The 23,457-nt window shown below is 45.8% G+C and overlaps 1 long non-coding RNA gene across 1 annotated transcript in view; it reads left to right on the forward strand.

Annotated features, from left to right (window-relative positions):
- The window catches only part of LOC132215343 (uncharacterized), a 382,955-nt gene that overhangs the window by 214,546 nt on the left and 144,952 nt on the right, over positions 1-23,457 (forward strand). The window contains exon 3 of the long non-coding RNA XR_009448504.1: positions 9,059-9,180. This is a non-coding gene — a long non-coding RNA (uncharacterized LOC132215343). The remainder of the gene's footprint in view (positions 1-9,058; positions 9,181-23,457) is intronic.

Consider the following 23,457-nt stretch of genomic DNA (forward strand, 5'->3'; position numbering starts at 1 on the left):
TGATCTTTGTTATTGTAATTGTGTGCTGGTAAATGAGCTCTCTGGTGGGCAAGCAGGGGAGGTGGGGAGCTCTGATTATAGTGTTTGCCAATTTCCATGGTGTAAATATGCCAGCTTGCAAACATCCTGAACGTTGAACAACTGGTTCTTGCGAGCCCGTAGGCGCCTGCTTCAGCACCACGACTGTGTCACCAGGTTTACTAGGGCGCAAAGCTCCTGACATTGCGTTAGAGGTCGCTCACCAGTAGCTCTCAGGCTTCATTGTACGTCATCACCTGCCCTTGTTAAAGCACAGATCCATGGCCACCCCCAGAGCTTATGACTCAGTAGGTCTGGAGTGGGGCCTGAGAGTTGGCATTTCTAACAAGTTACCAGCTGTGGAAATGCTTTGTGAATCAGTGCCTTTAAGTCACCCCTTCATGCCTATGCCTGGAGGAGAGGAGTCCCAGATTCTCATGGAGGGGCCGAGCCTATAGAAAATCATTCCCCTTCTGTGGAGAAGAGGAAATAAGACAGGGATCCATGCCAGTCCTGGCAGAGAAGACATTAATGGCAACATCATGATGTAAAAGGAATCAGGATTTGTACTCAGAAGATCTGGGTTGAGCACCTTTGCTGGATAAATGTAGGTGTGTTACCCAAACTGAATTTTAGGTGGTTCTCCCAGCTCCAGAACAGCTTCTCTGATAACACTGATCTCACAGAGTTGTTGTGATGGTCACGTGAAGCACTGATAGCACTGATCTCACAGAGTTGTTGTGATGGTCACGTGAAGCTAATTGCCAGCTGGTGTATATTATCACGAACTGTAACCGCAGACGACTATGGAAGTGTCTGCTGTTGTTCGTAGAGATGAGCACGCGAAGCTGGGGCTCAGAGGTTACATGATTACATAGCTGGAGGCGAGGCTGCTGGTTTTCAGTTTAGAGCCCTTCCTCGTAGATGAATGCTTTTCAGATACGTCCTGTGGCCTTTCTTCAGATGAAACCTTAGGAGGAAGGACAGCACAGGAAACGATGAAGGACGAGCTGCTCTTACCAACTAGGAGAAGGGAACACCCTGGAGCCCGAGGCAATGCCCCAGCTGCGAGGTGTCCTAGTCCAGGCAGAAACCTGAGCTCTCGCCTGTGGTTTCCTGGAGGCACCTTCTGCCCGAAGTGGCAGAGGGCAGGTTCACTGGGCAGGACCTGGGCGGCTTGAGGGTAAGGTCAGCACCAGTGGGTCTCACACTGGCAACACACAGGCATCACCTGAGGGAGGTTTGAAAACCCAATGCCTAGGCTGCCCCCTGCCAGTTACATCAGAATATCTGGGGAGCGAGTCAGTCGTCTGTCCTTTTCAGTTCCCGAGAGCACCCCAGTGAGGCCCGGGTGGTCACCGGGTGGGTGCCAGGGGCTCTCAGTGTGGGCCCCGGCCAGCAGCAGCAGCACTGCTGGAACTTGTTAGAAACGCAAATTCTCAGACCCCACCCCAGACCCTGCATCAGAAACTCTGGGGTTAAGGGCCCGAAATCTGTGTTTCAGCCAGTTTTGCTGGTAACTCTGAAGCATGCTGATTGGAGAGCCGCAGTGCAAGAGCAGAGGTTCTGATGGTGGGTGGACGTCCCATCGGTGGTGCTATCACTCCATCACTGGAGGAGCTGAACAGACAACACCCCCTGCGGTTCCCATGGGCCCCTCCTCCAAAGGCTGTCTTTCCCCCGGGAGGATGACTGGCCCAGGGAGCCTCGGGACTTACCGGGCTGTGTCTTGTCCCTTGTGCTTTTGGGGGAAGAAAACAGAAGAGAATCAGGAGGGCTTGGCTTCTGTCTTTCCCCTTCAGTTCGGAGGCTTCCTCAATGGGAGACTGGACGTCCGCAGCTCCCTGCCTGGCAGCGCCCCTCTAGCTGTTCCTGCCGTGAGCTCTGTTACCTGACAACCTAGAGATGCAGGTGCCGAGTTCGTAGTGTCCTGGGTCTTGCTTAGGTGTTGTTTCGTTTGTTTGTTGTTGTTTTCTTTTCCAAGTGGTGAGGTTGAAGTAATACATGTAAATTATGATTTCTGTTGATTTTTCTCAGCTTGAGGAAACTAGAAAATGAGGGTGATCGTGCCTGTTAGCTGGAGGGAAGACAGGAATAGGTCTAGATTTGAATGAGACAAAGGCAACAAGGGGAGGAGAAGTAGAAAGTTGAATGTAGGGGGCTCTAGGGAGGTAGACACCTGATAGGAGCCTTCAGTGGCTGGTCAGGGCTGGGACCAGGACTAATCATTCTCACCTCACTCCTCCAGCCCCTGACCTCCTGCGGGGCCTCCCATGGATGGAATCCCATCAGAATTGATGTATCCATATGGATCTGTCTTGGGGGACACAGCAAGTTAAGAGAGGGAAGAGAGGGGTTCTGGGTGGGCGTATGGGAGATGTCCAGTAATCTCCCCTCTGCTCCCCATATCCCTTACTACCTGTTCATCAGATTTGGCAATTACATGTGCACTTACTCATGGTCTCTCTTATACAATTTCTGTGCATTATTATTATTTAACTCTTGTATGTTACTTACCTTTTCAGGCATTCATGACCCCTTTTCCTAGCAGTATGATACACTTCTAGTGGATAATGAACATGTCTTAAGTTTTCCTGTCTCCATAACTGAGTTTAGCCCAGCAGTTACTATAAAGTTGGCATTCCCATAAAAATGTGTCCATTGCACGAAAAATATTTTTTAAAAAAAGTATTTATTTGTTGAGGGTTTTTCAACCCCCAAAGCGCAGGGATTGTGTTTGTTTAATGTTAGATGTGGCCTGGAATACTTTAATACAAACCAGACTTTATTTAGAATCTCTCAGAGGCGGAATGAACTGTTTGGTGGGCACCTGTCCAAACTCTGTAGCACGAATTCCTTCTAAAAAATCCCCGATATATGGTTACCTGGGTGGGCTTTACCTGGCTCCAACGACAGGCCTCTCAGGACCTCACGGAGCAGTGGAGAACATTCAGTGGCTTTGATAAGTAGAAGGTTCTTCTCTAGGCAAGCCTCTTCGTAAGCCATTTACCTCGAGGCCCTGGCAGTCACCGATCTGCTGTCCACCAGACTTACCCCTCCAGAATGCTGCGTGATGGGATCAGATGTAGCTCGTAAGCTTTTAGAGACTGGCTTCTTTCCCTCAGGCTGAAGCATTTGAGAGTCAGCCAAGTTGCTGAGGCTGTCAGTCATTCGCTCTTGTTTATTGCTGTGTAATATTCTTACATGTGCCACCATTGGTTTCTCCGTTTACCCATCACAGGACATTTGAGTTGTTTCCAATTTTGGGCGATTATAATCCTTATCTGGGACCAAGCAGGGTGAGGAAAGAGAGGAAAAAGAGCTACGGGTGCCCACGCTACCCACTGGGAAGTCCAGTTGTCTGATCAAGCTGGAGGCTCCTGGGTGCCTCTTGGTGCTGCTGTGGCAGCTGCCTTCGGGGCTGTGAGACTGCGTGCTGTGGTGCAGAAGACAGAAAAAAAGAGAGGAAAAACTGGGTGATTTCTCTTATTTCTCGAGTGTCAGGAGACCCTTTTCCTCTCTGGAGTGTTTTCCGCCAGCACTCACACTCAATTCGGATTCCAGGCTGGAAGATGCCGGTGGGAAAAAATGCTGAACTCCCCACTGGTTCTGTTGAACTTCACATTCCGGCCCTCTCCCCCAAGTCTCATGCTACCTTTTCTTGTCTGAGCTGCTAGGAGCTGCTCCATGCATTCTCTCCAGGTTTTACAGCTCCCTTCAGTGGGAGAGAGGTGCAGTGGGCTTGCGTGCTCCTTGCCTGAAACAGAGCATTCTTGGAGGGTTTTTTTTTTTTTTACAGTAGTACCAATGACCCCTGGTCCCCCCCCCCCCACTCCACTTTACCCCCCTCCACCCAGCCCCTGCCCCACCCCAGGCCTTCACCACACTATTACCCATGTCCATGGGTTATGCATATTGTTAGGTTAGGTGGCTCAGGAGGCAGCGTAAGAAATAAAGAGTCGAGTGAATCAGAAAAGAAAAGAAAAGGAAAAGGTTTATTTCTGCATCCCCTGGAGACCCATGTACCCCAAAGACAGGGCACGTGGATTCACGCGAACAGGGAGGGGGGCGCTTTTTTATACAGCTGTTGGGTGAGGGGCGGGGACATGAGCTGAGCTGAGGAATTCTCTGCTGCAGGGGATGGGCAGGGTATTCAGAAAGAAGTCAGTATCTGTGTGGGGGTATGTGGATTCAGGGAGAAGAAGCCGGTATACTGTGTCTGGCACATTGATCTGTGAGAAATTCCAGGGGAGGTCCATTATCTCATCACAGGTCTGCATGTATCCGATCCTGGGCTCTCTCCAACCTAACACATATATGCATATTAAGTTCTTTGGTTAATCTCTTCCTCTCCCCCAGTCCTCCCCTCTGAGATCATTCTTTGAGTTTTTAATATCAAGTATTATATTTTTATTACCAGTTTAGTGTTTTGAAAAACCTGCTGATTAAAAAATAATTTCTTCTGTATATTTGCAATTTGTTTTCTTTCTTTAAATGGTATGAATATTTTATTTCAGTGTCTGATATTTCAGTATCTGAAATTGTTGAGTCTGTATCTGCTTATTTTTGTATATTTTAAATGAATCTCTATTTTAAGAATCCGTTTCTTAAAATATTGCCAATGGGGATTCTTTGAAGCCTGGGATGAGAGTGGATTACCTCAAGAACGATTTTCTTTGCATCTGCCAAGTGCTTGGGTGTGCTACCAGAATGGGACCAATTTAAGCTAACTTCTTGGCATGAGGTTTGGTGGGCCTCCTGTGTAGTGTGAGTTCAGGCGGTGAGCTCGCAGGAAGGCTGGCTTGTGGGTTACAGATCCTGGGGTGGGTTTTTCCTTTTTCTCAGAGTCAGGATTCCAGCAAGATAACCTTCCTTGAGTCCCCTGGCAGAGAGCACAATTTTTCCAATACACCCATTTTTCTGAAAGTACATTTTTTGGGCTTCTAGCTTTATGGAGCAGGTCCAACACAAGACCTTGGGTGCCCCTGAACCTGTCTTTTGAACCTGGCGAACATGAAAACCAGTGGTCAACTCCGCAGAGTTAATAGTTGTCCTAAAGGCAAAAGCTGACTTCAGTGTTCTACCTCTTCACCTAGCTTTTGGCCTCGGTATTCCTTATTTTCTTGTTTAATCATCTTTGTGTTTAGGAAGATTTTGAAGTATTTACCAGCATTTGTTTTTTTTTTTTGTTTTTTTTTCAGCGGGAGGGTCATTTAGATGACTTGTTCACCAGCCTCCTAGCAATGGGACAGTCTCTTTACTAGACCAGGCGCTACAGTTCAATTAGATCTCAGAATAGGTACATTGAATATGTAGAGTGTAATAGAAAGGGCTGGGGGACTAAGGCTGCGTCTAGGATTTCTCCCACATTGCCAGTTGAAACCGTGTCCTTCCTCCGGGCCTGTTTCCGTACCCCCTGACAGGATTGGCTGAGATCGCTGCTGAGACTTTGAAGCTCTTCGCTGTTTGCTCATTAAGCCATGCTTGGGAGGCGATTATCAAAGTTTCTTCCAATCTAATCTGTTGTCACAACCACCTCTGAAACCGTCCGTGTTTAGGATGTTGCAGTGTCTCAGCTGGTGTAACCATGACCTTGTTGATTTCCCTCAGGGCAGTTCTGATTGCTAGAACACAATGATTCCGAATAACTGGATCTCGTTATTTAGGCAGGAGAGAGTGCAGTCGCCTCAAGGGCTTGTTCCTAGTGCATCTAGAAGTAATACCCTCAGCAGTGCCAGCCGGGTCACTGCACTTGGGCTCAGGAGGCCGGCGGCAGTCCCATTGTGTTGCTGGCTCTGGTGTTTGAGTGTCTTGGCTGCTGTGGGTAATACAGGATGGTGTCATTTGCTCCAAAGCGGAAGCATTTTTTTCTACTTCTTCAGGCGAACAATTCACATGTTTAAAAGTCAGCAATTGTCTGCCCAGGTAATGAACAGTGTTCCTATTGAAAAGATACAGGCTATTGAGTGTCTTTCCTTTAATCATAAGTGTTTGGGATCTTCTGAGGTCTATTGTAAACACTCCTGGGCCCCAAATCAGAAGACAGGCAGAGGTGATTTTTATAATCGTATAAAGGTTTAGAGCTATGACTTATTAAAAAGTATGTTTGTATTGATTTTAGAGAGAGGAAAGGAGAGGAAGGAACATCAACCGGCTGCCTCCTGCATGCCCCCTACTGAGGATTGAGTCTGCAACCTGGGCATGCACCATGACCGGGAATTGAACCAATGACCTTTTCTTGTATGGCACGGATGCCCAACCAACTGTGCCACACTAGCCAGGGCTATAGCTATGACTTTTATAGCTTCAGAGCCTTTATTTTTCTACAAAAAATACTTGGAATATCAATATAAAAAACATATTAAATTATAAAACATATTAAATTAATATTTTACATGTATTAACATTAATACATGAGGTCCTTTTGATGAGATATATTTCAGACTCAAAAAAATTGAACTTAGGACTTCATGTTCAATTAAGTACTGATTTCTATTTGCTGAGGTTTTGTTTCCCGTATGAATTCCAGGGCTCACAGATGACAACAGCAGTCTTATGTCAGTCATAGCACCTACAAAATAAAAATAAAAATTTGCAGAACCCCCAAAACACCTACATTGGACACCCAACAGAACACAGTTTGATTTGCACTGGTCTAATTTAATCCCGCTGCTTTCTAGTTGAGAAAACAGAGGCCTTGAAAGCGCTAATAATTTGCCCAGAGGCGTACGGTAAAACAAATTTGTTGTGTGCCTACTACGTGCTGGCAGTGAGATGTATTCTACAGACAACAGCCAATATCTTTTCAAAATTTGCCTAAGTTTTGTGATATTTTTGTTACTGACATTATTATCCCCATATCCCAAAACTGCAGTCCTGAGAGGCTGAGGAAGTAGGTGGCAGCCAAGCAACAAAGGCCTTTTAGAGGCATGGATGACTTTTGCCGGAGACCAATTCCAGCATGACAGCCAGGCTGCATCTGGGAATAGCTGAAGGCATCTCCCCAAACCTGAAAAGGAATTATTGCTTGGCTGCCAGACAGTTAAAGGGCATCTTAATCTACATTGCCTCCTACTGGCCAAACACCTGAACAGCCGTAGGCTAATTCTTCCATTCTGACAATGCTTGTGTATACCCTTTGCAGTGTATATCTCTGCCTCGCCTCAGGACAAATTGTGTTAATAAAAAGCATGGGGTCCTGGGACGAGGAGACCTGAGACCTTAGACCAGTGGCTCTCAACCTTCCTAATGCCGCGACTCTTTAATACAGTTCCTCATGCTGTGGTGACCCCCAACCATAAAATTATTTTCGTTGCGACTTCATAACTGTCATTTTGCTACTGTTATGAATCATAATGTAAATATCTGACATGCTATATGTGTTTTCCGATGGTCGCGACCCACAGGTTGAGAACCGCTGCCTTAGACCTTAGACCTTAAAACTTAGATCTTAGCAGCAGCTAGGCTCCTCTGACCCCCAATGCCTTTCAAAATTATGCTTCATCTCTGGACTCCTATTTAATTTATGCACAGCCTTCTCCAGGGTTTCTGAACCCTTCTTGATGCTGGGACAAGAACCCCGGCAACTTTAGGCGGGGCTTGATCAGAAGTGTGTTTTGAATACGGTGTTCCATGGTCTTCACATGTTTTACCTTATAATCCATAGAAAAGCTGAGAGAGGCGCTCACGATTGCATTATCCCTGTTTTCCACATGAACATACTGAGGCCCAGAGAAATGGTTTGACTTGGCCTGGGAGCAAGTGGCAGAGCTGGGACCTGAACCAGGTGGCTCTGGCCGAGGAGCCCTGCGCTTTGAGAGCTAAGCAGCGGCCGGTGCTCTAGAGCCAGAGACCACCGGGAACACTCCTGTGTTTCGACAAGTTGAGCGCAGTGGTCACTGCAACAAGGGTGGTAACCGTGGAGAATGTGGGTGTCTCTGTAAGGGCGTCAGAAAGGACTGACAGGGTTGGGCTGTTAGGAGACTCGAAGGCTGTCTTTGTGTGAGGTAATTCTGTTTCTTAATGATATAATCTTCTAAGAGAGGAGTGGAGTGAAGCTAGAGTTATAGTCAGTAAAGAAGCAGCAGTCAGGCCTGGCCGGGTGGCTCAGTGGGTTGGGGTGTTGTTCCATACGCCAAAGAGGTGGTCGGTTTGATTCCTGATGAGGGCACATACCCAGGGTTCAGGCTCAATCCTGGTTGGGGTCCATAATGGAGCTCTGCTGGCAGCTTGCTACTGTTATGAATCATAATGTGAATATCTGATATGCAGGATGTTTTTTCATTGTTACAAATTGAACATAATTAAAGCATAGTGATTAATCAGAAACACAATATGTAATTATATATGTGTTTTCCGATGGTCTTAGGTGACCCCTGTGAAAGGGTCATTCGACCCCAAAGGGGTCGCGACCCACAGGTTGAGAACCGCTGGTGTATAGTGATTGCTTTGTACCTGCAGGATAGGAACAGTGCTGGGCATTCCCTGAGTTTGGAAGCTGATCCCCCGTGAGAGCCTTGAGGATGCCCGCCCACGCTCAAAGGTGGCCCGTAGTCTGGGGACATATTGCTTATATTGAGATGTGTAGAGGCTTGTTGAACTGAAAGTAGTGTCCCCAATGCAAGGGGCCTCTAGTTCTGACACCTATTTTTAGAGTCTTATTATTTTATGTTCAGGGAAGGAGGCGGCATGGCCTAGCAGAGAGTGTGGGTGAGAAAGGGAAGTTTGTGCTCCATCTTCAGGGATAAGTCAGGGCAGCCAGAAGGACACGGAGGGACGGTGTCCAGGAATTCACTGAAACTCTGGAGCCTCTGCCATGGTGTTTGTTAGCCGAGGCTCTCGGAGGTCCTGGAGTGGGTTGAGGGAACAGAGACGTCTTGGGCTGCCCAAAGCACTGATGACCGTGTCCTCTCACAGCCCTCCCTTACTCACTTAGGTATAGTCTTTGGTTGCTTCTGTGCGACACCTGACGCGTCCAGGAGTGGGACAGAGCCCTGATGGCCTGCGAATCTGACAATATTTACTGTCTGGCTCTTTACAGGAAAAGTTTGCAGATGCCTGAATAAGCGACCCAGCCAGGATTCGAACCCGAGACTCAGAGCCAGAGGTGGCCCTCTGCAGGCAAAGATCAGCCCGGACCTGGAAATGCCGGCGTGAGAGACGGTGAGTGATCAGCCAGCTGGTATCCCAGCGGCCGGGTTACAGTGGGCGAAAGGTGCAGCTGGGTCCTAGGAGCTGAGGACGGAAAGGAGACACGAAGCTCATGACAAGATCAAGTCATGTAGCAGGTGGTGTCTTAGCAGGACGCTTTCCCTGCAGCCCGTTTCTACCTCTTTCCACACGGTCCTTGCTTCTTGGATGCAGAGGGGCCCAGGATTCTGGAAGAGCATCCGGTGAGAAGAAACAGGCTGAACTGCCCGCAGAGGTTTGATGTGTTCTTGGGGGAAAGCAGACGCTCTTGTTGAAATGCGAAAGCGGTTGCTGGGCGCTTCACCAGCTTTGCTGGGCAATAGACTTGCAGTGAAACCATCTCTCCCATTCTGGGCTGTTGTGAGCAGCTTGACTCCAGAAACGCTTTTCCTCCCAGTACCTCGATGAGATCCATTTGCCTCCCGCTGGGAAGAGGCTGAGTTGAAGTGCACCTGCCCGCGTCTCCTGGTGAGAGCACACGCAGTCGATCTCCGCGGCAGGTGCTCTCCGTCGTCCCGGGGGCTCCTAGAAGCGGCGCCCTGTGGAGGGCAGGTGGTTAGCATGCGGGATGCTGTCATTACATTCGTTAGGCAGCCTTGGACGGTCGGCGTGCCTTTTACGGCAGGGTAACATTTGCTCATCTAGGAAATTAGGCTCAGAGTGGAAGGGGACGAGAGGAAGCTGGCATGCAGCACCGACTGAGCCTTTTGTGTCCCCGACCCAGGGAGACCGCTGGTGCCACAGCCTGCGCAGCCAGGGCTGTTGGAAAAGGAGCATCGGAGGGTTGGACGTGGCCTCTGGGAGTTAGTGTCCTGCTCGTTGGCCGCTGTTCTGTCAGCTGAACCTTTTGTTCACCTATTTCATAAGTACTCCCCGGTGCTTGCTTCACCTGTCCAGGCAATCGCGACTCAGTGGTGTCCCTCATGCAGTGGGGCCCCTGCCGCCGGGAGGGAGCATGCAGTCTTATGGGGCAGACATGTCAGTCACGTAGTCTCACCATCAGACATAAACCTCGACTGCAGTAAGTTCTACGTAGGAGGGGCTCCTGGGCTACAAGAGAGTCTAACTAGTGAATCTGACCTTGTCAGGGAGGGCAGGACCTTGAGGAAGCGGGGTGCCTCTGAGACTGTAAGATGAGCAGTGGTTACCCAGATGAAGGGAGGGAAGAGGGTCCCACAGGTCTACCTCCGTTCTGTCATGGGCCCAGTATGAATTTTTCTGTGGCCTGATTGACTGACTTGGCTCCCCGAGCCAGCAGTCTTTATTGAGAGCCGTGTGCTGGACACGGGTACCGAGATGGAAGCACATCGTCAGGATTAACATCCCAAAGCCGCCATTTACTGAGCTCAGACTCGGAATGCCGGCAGATCCGCAGGTGCACTCCAAATGGGCCTTTTATGAGGCAGGTGGCCTGGGCACGATACTTGGTTTCTCTGAGACCTGGGTCCTACTCGGTTAAAAGTAAAAAGGCTGGCAATGTTAATTTCACCTGATCATTGGGAGCATTCCGTGACTTACTGCAACATGCAGCACGGTTCCTAGAGTGAAGTAGGGATTCGATGGGTATTTGTTGATCGGATTGCCTTGGACCCGTCATGGGCTTTGGAGTCCAGCCTGATTCATCTCCGTTTGTGCAGGGACCACAACGCTCTGCAACTGTCTGCCTGCCCGTTATCCTCCCTTCTAGCTTTATCCTCTTATAAACTCCAGCCATTTCTTTTTCTGTTCCAAGCATGAATGAATTATTAAAGAACCATTTGTTTATATATTCCTAGCAAATGCATTATGATTGGTCCAGCTAGGTACCGGGGGAAAAACAAACAAACAAAAAATTCACACTGTTAGCATCTAGGAGTATTAAAATAGATGGGTGGTTTGGGGAGTCATGATTATCCTTTTATGATGACACCTGACAAAAGCAATGCATGTCTGGCTCTTTCAATCCTGTGTGCTCACATTCTCTTCTTTCTTTTAGTGTCTGCAGTGTCATCAGCCTTGCTCACAAGAAGCCCATCATGTTGCATTTTATTAGGAAATATGTTTGTGTCAGGGATGGAACCGTGTGTTTTGTTGATGCCTCCTGAACCTAAAATTAGACGATCCAGGTGCTTGCCTCTGTTGTGTTTCAAAGAACTGCAGCAAATGAAAATATACAGACAGGTCTAACGACCTGGAGAGGAAGTGGGCAGGGAAACAGAGCTCGGAGAGATTTCTGGAACTCAAAGGCCCATCTGCTCGGTGTCAGAGCCCATGAGCTGGGTCATGGAGCTGCTGGGCAGGGAACCAGTGATGGCTGGTCTCCCGTGAGATCAGCCATTCTCCCCGTAGCCCCCTACTTCTGATCATAAATTGGCAGTTGATGATGAGTAACTATTATTATTATTATTTAAGTTTTCAGAAACTGAATCCATAGACATGGAAGCGATCTTATGAGGTACCTCTGAACACGAATAGCTGGGGCATTTCATCTGTGCTTATCCTAAAATCCCACTTTCTCTGCGGAAAGCCCTTTGATCCTTAGGAGAAATGTGTTTCTTGATTCTATCCAAACAAATGAAAGCAAACAATCAACCCTCGTGTTGCTTCCTTCTGAGTTGTCTGTGAGAAGCAGAGAGGGGAGTGGCTGCCTCATAAGCCCTGCTTGGGTTCGAATCCTGCCTCCTTGACTGAGTGGCTGTGCAACCTTGTTGAAGTCACTTGATCTCTCTGTGCCTGTGTTTCTCATTTTGTTTTTTTAAGTGGGGAAATAATAGCATTTGCTTCATGGTGGTATTATGAGACCGAATGCATCAGCATGAGCCAGATTCTTATAACTTCATGGCACACAGCAATGCAAGAAAGCGTTATGTTAAACATAGAAAAGACCGCCAGCTTTCTCCTATCCGATACACTCATTGCAATGGTACTTTCCCTTCTTCATCAATTCTCTTACAACATTTTGGCTTTTAGGAGCTATGCCATACAAGAAAGAAAACATGTGAAGCAGCACTCCTGACAAACTTCATTTAGATGGAGGGGGTATTTGTTAAGCCCCAGCCCTCTCACCGGGAGGATGGGAACGGTCTCTTTTGAGACCATAAGCTCTGGAGCATCGTCTGGGTTGGGGGCTCAGAGAAAAGATGAGACTTCTTGCTCCCAGTCACGTGTCCTGTAATTACCTGTCAGTAATTTGTCTGGGAGCAAAGCTCACTTCCTTGGGATAACCTGCTGCTTTGCCACCTGTGCTTCTCTGCCCCTTCCACCCGTTTGTCTATGACTTTGTAAAAAAAAAAAAAAAATTTATTGATTTCAGAAAGGAAGGGAGAGGGAGATAGAAATATCAATGATGAGAGAGAATCATTGTTCGGCTGCCTCCTGTACACCCCCTATTGGGGATCAAGCCCGCAACGCGGGATGTGCCCTTGACCGAAATCGAACCCAGTACCCTTCAGTCTGCAGACTGACGCTCTATCCACTGAGCAAAATTGGCTAGGGCCGCCTATGACTTTTAATGGCTTATTTAGGGGTATGCTGTTGCAACCATCTTCCCCAGACTTATCTGGTGACTAAACAGGTATTTAATAAAAGTGATCCTGTTTCATAGGTAAAGAAGCAAAATGGATGAGAAAATAGGCCAAAAAACATGCATTAAATTCCAGGTTCCTTATATGCGCATTTATTTCTTCCTCAAGAAGGTACCTTCTTGAATCTCCACCCTCATGAAACCATTATGGCTAAAGTCTTGGTGCATTCACTTCTCTTGGGTTCTGAGATTTTTTTCTTCTGCAGAGTAACCAGGGCATCAATCAACTTACAAACAGGAAGGCAGAGCCCCTGAAGACAGGCTGCGGGGGAGCCCGGTGACATGGCTTGGGGTGACCGAGGGAGTACCAAGGGCTGTGAGCACGCTGAGGATGGACACAGGCAGCGGGGCAAGCACCTGGGGCGTCTCCTGGTTCCCCAAGATAGAGGAAGTCCTTGGTTTTGTCAGACTACAATTTTTGTCAGTGTGGACTTCCCATGAGGCCCTCCGGTGTGCCTGGGAGCAAGGATGTCTGAGGTCCTGAGGCCTGGAGTGGGGCTGCGTGGATGATTTAGCTCTGGCTTACTCCTGTTCCTTTGCTGTAGATTTCCAGCCACGTGGCCTAGGTCTTTTCCTCTAGCGCCTTGGGAGATGTCCCCTCCCCACAGGGGACATTTGGCGGTGCCCGGAGACCTGTGGGCTGTCACCATGGCAGCGGGATAACTATTGGCATCTGGTGGATGGAGGTCAGGGATGCTGCTGAACGCCCACAATGCACAGAATGACACCCAATGACACAGAATTACACAGCCCCAAATATTACAGTTAAGGCACGGCCTCACGTGACAGACGTGTTCCTGCCCCTGGGTCTTAGTGCTGGGTGTTCCTGTCCTTGCACCGTTCTCCCTCCAGACCTCTTCCTGGCTGGCTTTTGGTGGCACACAGATTTCAACTGGATCGCCATGCCCTTGGAGGAGATCCCGCTAAATGTCGCCGCCCTCTCCCACATTCAGTTCTCTTTACCAACACCCCACTCTTAACGTTCCCATAGCACTTAGCCCTGTGAATTACGAGTTGCTCAATAACGATGCTCACTTTTATGAATCTTGCATTTTGCTTTTCACAAAGCAAGGAATGTACAAATGCATTTGAATTTTCGATATGTCTTCTATTTTGCCTTTTTCTGTGCAGAAAAGCTTTCCAATATCGACAAGACCCCCTTCACTTGTTGAAAATGCGAAATCATTGTGCGGCAGTAATTAATTTTTTTTCTCACCTAATTAAATTTGTGCAAAGAATGAGGAAAGCGCTTTATCATCCATGGGAGAAATGGGTTTCTCACACCTGACTTCAATCACTCTGAGTAACTACTTCATTAAGACAGAGGCAAGCCTAGTGACAGATCATTAATTTTCATGGATATAATCTGGGAAGCCAAATGTTTATAGAAGGGGAGTCTGGCAGGAAGGACATAAATGTATTAGCACTTATTAAAAATAAGCTGTAAGTCTGTTTGCATGCTGCCTCTGTCATGTTATGAATTAATCGCTGAAATGTAACCATCATAAAATATGCGTAGCACAACGTGTCGAGGAAGGAAAAGAAGGTCGTATCTCCCTTCTCTAACAGTTGGAATCTTCTATATTCTTGAATTTACATTTTTTAAAGGCTAGTGGACAGAAATAAAATGGCACCAAAGCCAGGAACATTTGTACTCTCTCTTGCTGTAATGTAACTCTTGCTATTTCGAATAGGATGAAATGGAAGTCAGTGGTTACCTGAGTGGCTGCATTCTGTCTATAGTGGAGGATGAAATTCACTCTTTTTACCCACACCCAGGCTCTCTGGTCAAAAGCTAAGACATTTAGCTAATATGGGATGACCAAAGAGCCCGCCTCCATGATAGTTAAGCTTCACCAGTATGCTAATTTCACTCTCTTTATGCCCAAATCATCAAATATAACTGTTTCAGTACTTCAAAGGGAGCTTTGAAAATCAGAAAAAAAGGTAGAATTATTGGCAAATTCTACATTTCTTTGAACTAATCAGTTTTGAGGGAGGGATCTTGCTGTCTCTGAATTTTTCTGTTCTTTCTGAGGAGTTGAAATCCGGGGAGACTAACAACACCATGCTAATGGACTAATACATTTCTCTCACAAGACTGTTGCATCAAGTTAGATAATGATCTCACAAACTGTAAAATACTTTGTGGACATCAGCTCAAACCAATAGAAAGGAACCTCTCCTTCTTCAAGGCTATAGTCCAGGGGTCCTCAAACTTTTTAAACAGGGGGCCAGTTCACTGTCCCTCGGACCGTTGGGAGGGCCGGACTATAGTTTTTTAAAAAAACTATGAATAAATTCCTATGCACACTGCACATACCATATTTTGAAGTAAAAAAACAAACCAGGAACAAATACAATATTTGTATTTGCATGTGGCCCGCGGGCTGTAGTTTGAGGACCCCTGCTAGTCTGTCTTCTGCCTCTTTCGCGCTCTGAGACTGGGATCTGCTAGGGCAGGCTTGATGCTTTGTTGCAAAGACCTTGCTTTGTAACCTACATGCTGCCTGGACACAGAAACTGGATTAGGCTTAAAATCAACTCAGTGGGAAGATGACAACTTTTAGCATCAAAACCCTGTCCAAATATTGGCTCTGCCATTTACTAGCCAGATTGGGCAATTTAAATAGTTTCTTTGAGCATCAGTTTTTTTCATATATACAAAAAAGAACAATTATGATTATTTTTTATAAAATCGTTATTATTGAAAACTAGGGGCCCGGTGCACGAAATTCGTGCACTGGGTGTGTGTGTGTGTGTGTGTGTGTGTGTGGGGGGGGGGGGGAGTGTCCCTCAGCCCAGCCTGCCCCCTCTCACATACTGGGAGCCCTCAGGCATTGACCCCAATCACCCTCCAATCGCAGGATCAGCCCCTTGCCCAGGCCTGACGCTTCTGACAGAGGTGTCAGGCCTGGGCAGGGGACCCTCATTTCCCCCCATCACTGGTTCTGCCCCCAGCCCAGGCCTGATGCCTCTGGCCCAGGCATCAGGCCTGGACAGGGGACCCCCAGACCCCTCCGATTGCTGGCTCTCCCCCTTGCCCAGGCCTGACGCCTCTGCCAGAGGCGTAGATCCCCATCACCCTCCGTTCGCCTGATCGGCCCCTTGCCCAGGCCTGACGCCTCCGCCAGAGGTGTCAGGCTTGGACAGGGGACCCCCATCTCCCCCCGATCACTGGCTCTGGCCCCCGCCCAGGCCTGAGGCCTCTAGCCCAGGAATCATGCCTGGGCAGGGGACCCCCATCTCCCTCTGATCGCTTGCTCCACCCCCCGCCCAAGCCTGATGCCTCTGACCCAGGCTTCAGGCCTGGGCAAGGGGACCATCATATCCCCCCAATCCCCGGCTCAGCCCTCCACCCAGGCCAGATGCCTCGGCCAGAGGAGTTGACCCTCATCACCCTCCGATCACCAATCACCGGATCGGCCCCTTGACCAGGCCTGAGGCCTCCGGCAGAGGTGTCAGGCCTGGGCAGGGGACCCCCAGCTCCCCGCGGTTGCAGGCTCCGCCCCTGCCCAGGCCTAACGCCTCTGGCTGAGGCGTCCGGCTCGGGCAGCGGGGACCTGCAGCTGCAGCGGCCCCGCGATCGTGGGCTCTGCTTTAGGCCCAGGCAAGGGACCCCTAGCTCCCGGGACTGCCAGCTTCGTCCGTGTCCAGCTCCCATCGCTGGCTCCACCCCTACTTCCTGCTATCACTGGCCAGGGCGGCAAAGGCGCCTAATTCTCCCATCATGGCTGGGGGGCAGGGCAAAGGCGGCCCTGCCCCCCAGCTCTTAGCTCCCCCCTGGGTTTCCGATCACTGTCAGTGGCAGGGGGCTTCTTCCTGCTTTCCCTTTTGCCTCCCTGCATTGTGCCTACATATGCAAATTAACTGCCATCTTGTTGGCAGTTAACTGCCAATCTTAGTTGGCAGTTAATTTGCATATAGCCCTGATTAGCCAATGAAAAGGGTATCGTCGTACGCCAATTACCATTTTTCTCTTTTATTAGTGTAGATATTACATATGTCCCTGTTTTCCCCCATTGACCCCTTCTAGCCTGCCATCCTCCCCTCCCCCAGGCCTTCGCCACCCTATTATCTGTGTCCATGGGTTATGCATATATGCATGCAAATTCTTTGGTTGATCTCTTCCCTCCCACCCCCCCCACCCCCATCTTCCCTCTGAGATTCCACAGTCTGTTCCATGCTTCTGTGTCTCTGGATCTACTTTGTTAATCAGTTTATTTTGTTCATTAGATTCCACATATGAGTGAGATCATGTGATACTTGTCTTTCTCTGGCTCATTTCGCTTAGCAAAATATTCTCCAGGTCCCATTATTAAGTGAGAATTTATGTAATGTATTGGCACATAGAAGATCCTCAATAAACACTGGTTCCTTTTCCTGTAACAATTGTCATGCTAGATTTTGAGGTTTACTTTAGTGTCAGTCTCATTTGTCCTTGGTTTTCGTTTTGTTTGGTATTGGGTTATTATGTTTATGGTAATTTAAAAGGGGCTTTTGGTCATTCCTAGAGGTGGTTTATCTTTCCCTCAAGCTTTTAAAATTTTTTTCAGAGACTGGAAGCCTGAGGGCCTAGTATATTGTCATAATATACTGTAAACTTTGCTTAATATATGTCTGGCTTCCATTCATCTTTGAGGGTAACGACATTTTTCTGCACTCCAAGTAGAAATCAGTGGCCTAATATTTAAAACTAGGACTGTCCTCTCAAAAAACCTTGGATGTATGGTAACTATAGATAAATTCATGTAGCAAAGGTTATATTCATTTTTTCTTTGTCTTTTTTAATCATAGCAATAGCAGTTTGTAGTGCTCTATCTACACAAATTTTCTGAGTCAATGAATGAATGAAGAAATAACTTCTAGAACTAGAGATGGTGGCGTCCTGGTTCAGCTTTATGTCCCAAACAAGTTCGTCATGGTAAAGGGTGGAAGGTGGGTAACAGGAAGTGACAGGTGGCTAACAGGAACTAGTATACATTAGAAGGAGGCCTCACAGATAGAATACCTGGGAGTAAGAGGATGAAGGTTCAAGTACTGGCTCTGTCCCTTAATAATCAAGTGGACTTGCTGCCGGACCGGTTTGGCTCAGTGGATAGAGCGTCAGACTGGGGACTGAGGGGTCCCGGTTTCGATTCCGGTCAAGGGCATGTACCTTGGTTGCGGACACGTCCCCAGTGGGGAGTGTGCAGGAGGCAGCTGGTCGATATTTCTCTCTCATCGATGTTTCTAACTCTCTATCCCTCTCCCTTCCTCTCTGTAAAAAAATCAATAAAATATATTTTAAAAAATAAATAAATAAATAAAAAATAATCAAGTGAACTTGGGCAAGGACTTGGCCTATTTGAGCCCCACCTTCTTTATTTATAAGAGAGTCATAATAATTTCTCTTTCTAGAAGTAGAGTAAATAATGGATCTTCATGATGATTTCATTAGATAATGTAAGAAAAATACTCAGTACAGTTCATAGCACAGTGTAAGTAGGCAGCAAATGTTAACAATAACAAGAATAGCTATTATTTTTGGGTTCAAGAAAATTTGTACTCGTAAGAGCAAATTTTAGGGTAGAATTCTACTTAAGTCTGATCCTCAGACCCTCCACTTCTCACTGAAGCCACCAGCCTGGATTTTCTTTTAGGAGGACACGCACAAGCAACTCCTGGGAGCAGAGCTGAGAGCTGTCCATGAGACATGCCAATTTGGTGTTGGAAAGCTATGTGGTCAGCCCATATTAGCTAAATGCCTTAGGTTTTGACCAAAGAGCCTGCCTCCATGATAGTTAAGCTTCACCAGTATGCTAATTTTACCTTTTGTTGCTGTTGAACATGCTGGAATATAATATTTATTTAAAAATTCTTCATGCAAATTGATTGGTACTTAGACATGAGCTAGCACAGTGAGGTAGTTTTGAAATGCACGGGGTCACTTCATCTGATGGCATTCAACCACAGAGTACATTGCCTTTTACGATTTCAGCACTCTAAACATGTTGGTAGCCTGAGTCTCAAGTGAAAAATCATAACAAGGTTAATAATAATCTTCTCCTTCACTTGAATTTTCCTCCAGATACCCTAGAGATGTGATACCAAACTCAAACTGTTTTGTGGGGAAGAGAGTGAACTCTGGAAGTGAAGGGACTCTCATCCCTGTTTTAAAAAGTGAGAAATCAAGAACCTTAGACAGATAAATGACTTGCCCAGAAAAAAAAAAATCTAAACTCTCTGCTATCGTTTTTTTGGTTGAATATCTCGAGAGAAACAATTCTCTTCTATTGGTTTTGCCAGTTAATGGAGCAAAATTCTAAGTACTGAAATTTGGAGGAAATTCTAAGTACTGAAATTTGGAGGATAATAAAAGAGGTCCTTGTAGGTTGTTTTAAAAGCTCAGCCATTTGATAAGTTGCTTATACCATAGTGCCCTAAACCCACCTTTGGTTGACTGTTGCTTTCTTTCACATGACAGTTTTTTTTTTTTTAAAACTTTAACTCTAATAGTAATTTTATTTCTGGCAGGATTCATCTACCGCCTTTTGCTCATTATACTACATTTTATTCCTGACAGCTTAATAATTGTACATAAAGCTTATGTATTTTCAAGAGTTCATCTCAAATAATAAACATTTGTTATGAAAACAATGATACCCATTGTTCTCTAACATACGATGGGACCAGCTACGTTGGGTGGCACAAATGGGATGTGCTGACTGACTTGTGAGCACAGGAACATTCCCACCCATGTGGGCTACATTATGTTTTATGGATCCATGTTTTCTTGCTGCTAACCAGAGGCTAAACACATACATGTCCTCAATTACAAAAATTAGGAAAGTAGTGTTTATTTTTAGCCTCCAAAGCCAGTGAGGAAACTGTACCATATAATCAGCGGGGATCACACTCACTTCCTTTGCTCTGCAGACCTGCAAAGCCAATACATACCTATCCTCTTGTGTCTCATCATGTCTTTATCCAAAATGAGATTTGGGGCCAAATACACATTCAACTCTTATTGAGTCTGCAGGTGCACTCTGACTCGAATCACGAAAACAGGAATTCCTCCTCAGATCTTAATGTTTAAAGCGTCTTTAGAGCTTATGCTTTTGGAAAAATCGATGGCAATTCAGAGGAAGAATGCACAGCTGTGTGGCCAACTGTGTTGTTGGTGTTGAATCAGACCGCCGCTTCGGGCTCCATCTGGGACTGACATTTAACTTGACCTTCTCAGGACAAGAGGTTAATTTCTGAAGTATTAGAATTATGGAGATTAATTTGTGAAGCTGCTTATAATTAAGATGCCTCTGGCTTTTGCATCTGGGCTGGAGACAGCAGGCGTTAATGACGATAATCCATTTTCTCCCAGGGATGACTGAGGTCTGCCGCTTCGAGCTCGCCAATTTGTTTGTAGATTGTCCTCCTTTTTCTTCTTCACTCTCCCAGAGAAAAGACTGGTGACCTCTATAAACACAATGTTCCCTCTCACCTGAGATGGAAAAGTCAACTCTAGGTCTTACTGAAGTGTATAATGAATCCATTCTTTGCTCTTAAGTTAGCTGTAATAGTTATGACAAGAACGTATTGTTGAGCCAGACTCGATGCTAAGCTTGGGACAAATCGCTTCATTTAATCTTCCTGACAACCATTTAAGATAGGCACTATTACTACCCCTATTTTATGGATAACCAGGGAGATTAAATAACTTTTGCAGGATCACACAGTTGGTACACTGGCAGAACCAGGATCTGAAAATGAGTCTGTTTTAAAGTCTGTATTTTTCAGCCATTATACTCTCTTGTCTCCTGGATAGGTTGGGAAATAATGACTGTACTTACTATATAACAGGCACTGTTGAAGGTGATTTAATCTCACAACAACCCTATGTCCTAAGTAGAAGCATTATCCACCTCTAGAGCAGGAAAATGAAGTATAAAGAAATTGAGGGACTTGTCTGAGATCAGTCAGCTAATGAGTAAATGGTAGGTGAGGGGGCTTAAACCCAGGCTGGCTGGCAGCAGAGTCTATGTTCTTAACCCCTCAACAATGATTCCTTTTGAGTGGAAATTACTATTGAGTTTTTCTATAGAAAATATATCTTGATGTCACATAGGAAGGAGGAATAGAATTGGGCCCTGTTAACCCTTAATGGAGATGGTCCTAGAAAAGGCTTTCTCACACCAGGCTGCACGTCAGAAATGACTGAGGAATTTACAGAAATTTTTATTTCATTTGACTTGGGACTTGAGCATCTCTTGTTTTCTAAAATTCCCCAGATGATTCTAAGGGGAAACTGGCCTTGAAATTCATGGTTCTGGAGAAGCAGTTCAGCCATAAAAAAAAAAAGGTCCAATAGGAAAAGGAAGATAAGATATTATGTACTTTTGGCTAATGGTCGCTGTCCTCTTAAGGGTCTCAATCAACACTCACTGTCCATTCCCCTCTAAAAAAAAAAAAAACGTTGAAAAAGGAAAAAAAACAGACTAAACTTCAGAGTTGTTCAGAAGGTGTTGATGTTGATTTAATTAGTCCACTTCCTAGGACCCTATTAATCTGGTCCAGTGCCTCTGACATGTAGTTACAAAGCTCCACCTTTCCCATGACTTGTGATTGATTGCTTTGCTAGATCACAAGTGACCACGAAACGCCCAATGAATAGCCTGTCATTTGGACTGACCTCAGAGTTTTTTCACTTTTTAGGACTTGCCCAGACTCACTGAGTTCTGCCAGTTTTATCAGGGTCTGATGGTCTGAGGTGTAGCTTTGTCTTCCTTCCTCTACATTTCTTCTCCGTCCCTTCCTCTGCCTCCTCTTCTCCAAGGTTGTTTCACCTAAGAGGTTCAGCTAGAGGGATAAGATGGTAAGATAGGATGGAATAAACAACAGCTCCATTGAGCTTCTTTATTTGTAATAGGCACCAAAAGCCACGTGGTTAAAAGAATACAGACCTTTTCATATTCATACAACAGTTCAGGTTTTAGAATTAGAATTCTTGGGTTGTCTATCTTAAGACACATTCATATTATGTGGTACTAAGGTCTCTTATCTCCTTTGCTTACAGGATAGGTAGTATTCTTGATAATCTTGCCATTTGTGAAAAATTTCCTTTATATTTAATTTTAAATGTTACAGCATTATGTAAAGTGGCTTTGATTATGTTCACTTATATTTCTAGCAATTGAATGAATACATGTGTACCTTAGAGTTATCACAGGTTCAGCTCTAGATCTTTGCAAGAAAAGTCATAGCCCTTTCCTGGTAGAGGGACTTGCCTTCCATTTGCAAAAAAGAAGCGATTGCTGTAAAAAAGAAGGATTTCTTACCATTTGCAATGGAACTGGAGAGCATTATGCTAAGTGAAATAAGCCAGTCAGAGAAAGATAAATATCACATGACTTCACTCATTTGTGGAATATAATGAACAACATAAACTGATGAACAAAAATAGAACCAGAGTCATAGAAGCATTGAAAAGACTCCAACCTATGAGGGAAGCGGAGGGGTTAGGGAGTAAGAGATCAACCAAAGGACTTGTATGCGTGCATATGAGCATAACCAATGGACACAGACAGTAGGGGAGTGAGGGCATGTGCTGGGGGGTGGGAGTGGCCGGGGAGAGGTCGGTGAGGGAAAAAGGAGACTTATGTAATACTTTAAACAATAAAGAATTTAAAAAAATAAAAAAGTATAAATCAGGAAGATTAAAAAAAGGCGCAACATCTGTGAAGTGCAATAAAGCGAAGGGCAATTAAAGGAGGTATGCCTGTATTAGCACTTTTGAAAAGTCAGGGGAGTTACAAAAAAACAAAAATATTAGGTTAAAGTTAAAAGTACTGATACAAAGTTATACTGATGAGATTAAAGGGCAGTTAACATGTAACTTATCTCGATTTTCAATTTCTTATGTTATGATCCTTCTGTTATGGCTTGTGCACTCTACTGTGTCCATATCACATTGAGATCCAGAGAAACACATTAACATCATCCTTTAGGACAGCGGTTCTCAACCTGTGGGTTCTCGACCCCTTTGGGGGTCGAACGACCCTTTCACAGGGGTCGCCTAAGACCATCGGAAAACACATATATAATTACATATTGTTTTTGTGATTAATCACTATGCTTTAATTATGTTCAATTTGTAACAATGAAAATACATTCTGCATATCAGATATTTACATTACGATTCATAACAGTAGCAAAATTACAGTTATGAAGTAGCCACGAAAATAATTTTATGGCTGGGGGTCACCACAACATGAGGAACTGTATTAAAGGGTCGCGGCATTAGGAAGGTTGAGAACCATTGCTTTAGGACATGTTTCTAAATGTTCCAGAAAAATTAGGACATGGGAGATCGTGTAGAAACAGTACAAGGGTTTGACGACCAGTAGAACTGGCTCTGGGACAGGCTTATTGGATGATGTTGGACAGATGATATTACTTCTCTATAGCTCTTTCCGTGACTCTATGGAACATTTGAGGAGAAGAAAGCAATGGGTTGGGCCCATAGTCGGCAAACTGCGGCTCGCGAGCCACATGCGGCTCTTTGGCCCCTTGAGTGTGGCTCCTCCTAAGCCTTAGGAGTACCCTAATTAAGTTAATAACAATGTACCTACCTATATAGTTTAAGTTTAAAAAATTTGGCTCTCAAAAGAAATTTCAGTCGTTGTATTGTTGATATTTGGCTCTGTTGACTA

This window comes from Myotis daubentonii, chromosome 14, assembly GCF_963259705.1.
Source record: "Myotis daubentonii chromosome 14, mMyoDau2.1, whole genome shotgun sequence".
NCBI lineage: Eukaryota > Metazoa > Chordata > Mammalia > Chiroptera > Vespertilionidae > Myotis > Myotis daubentonii.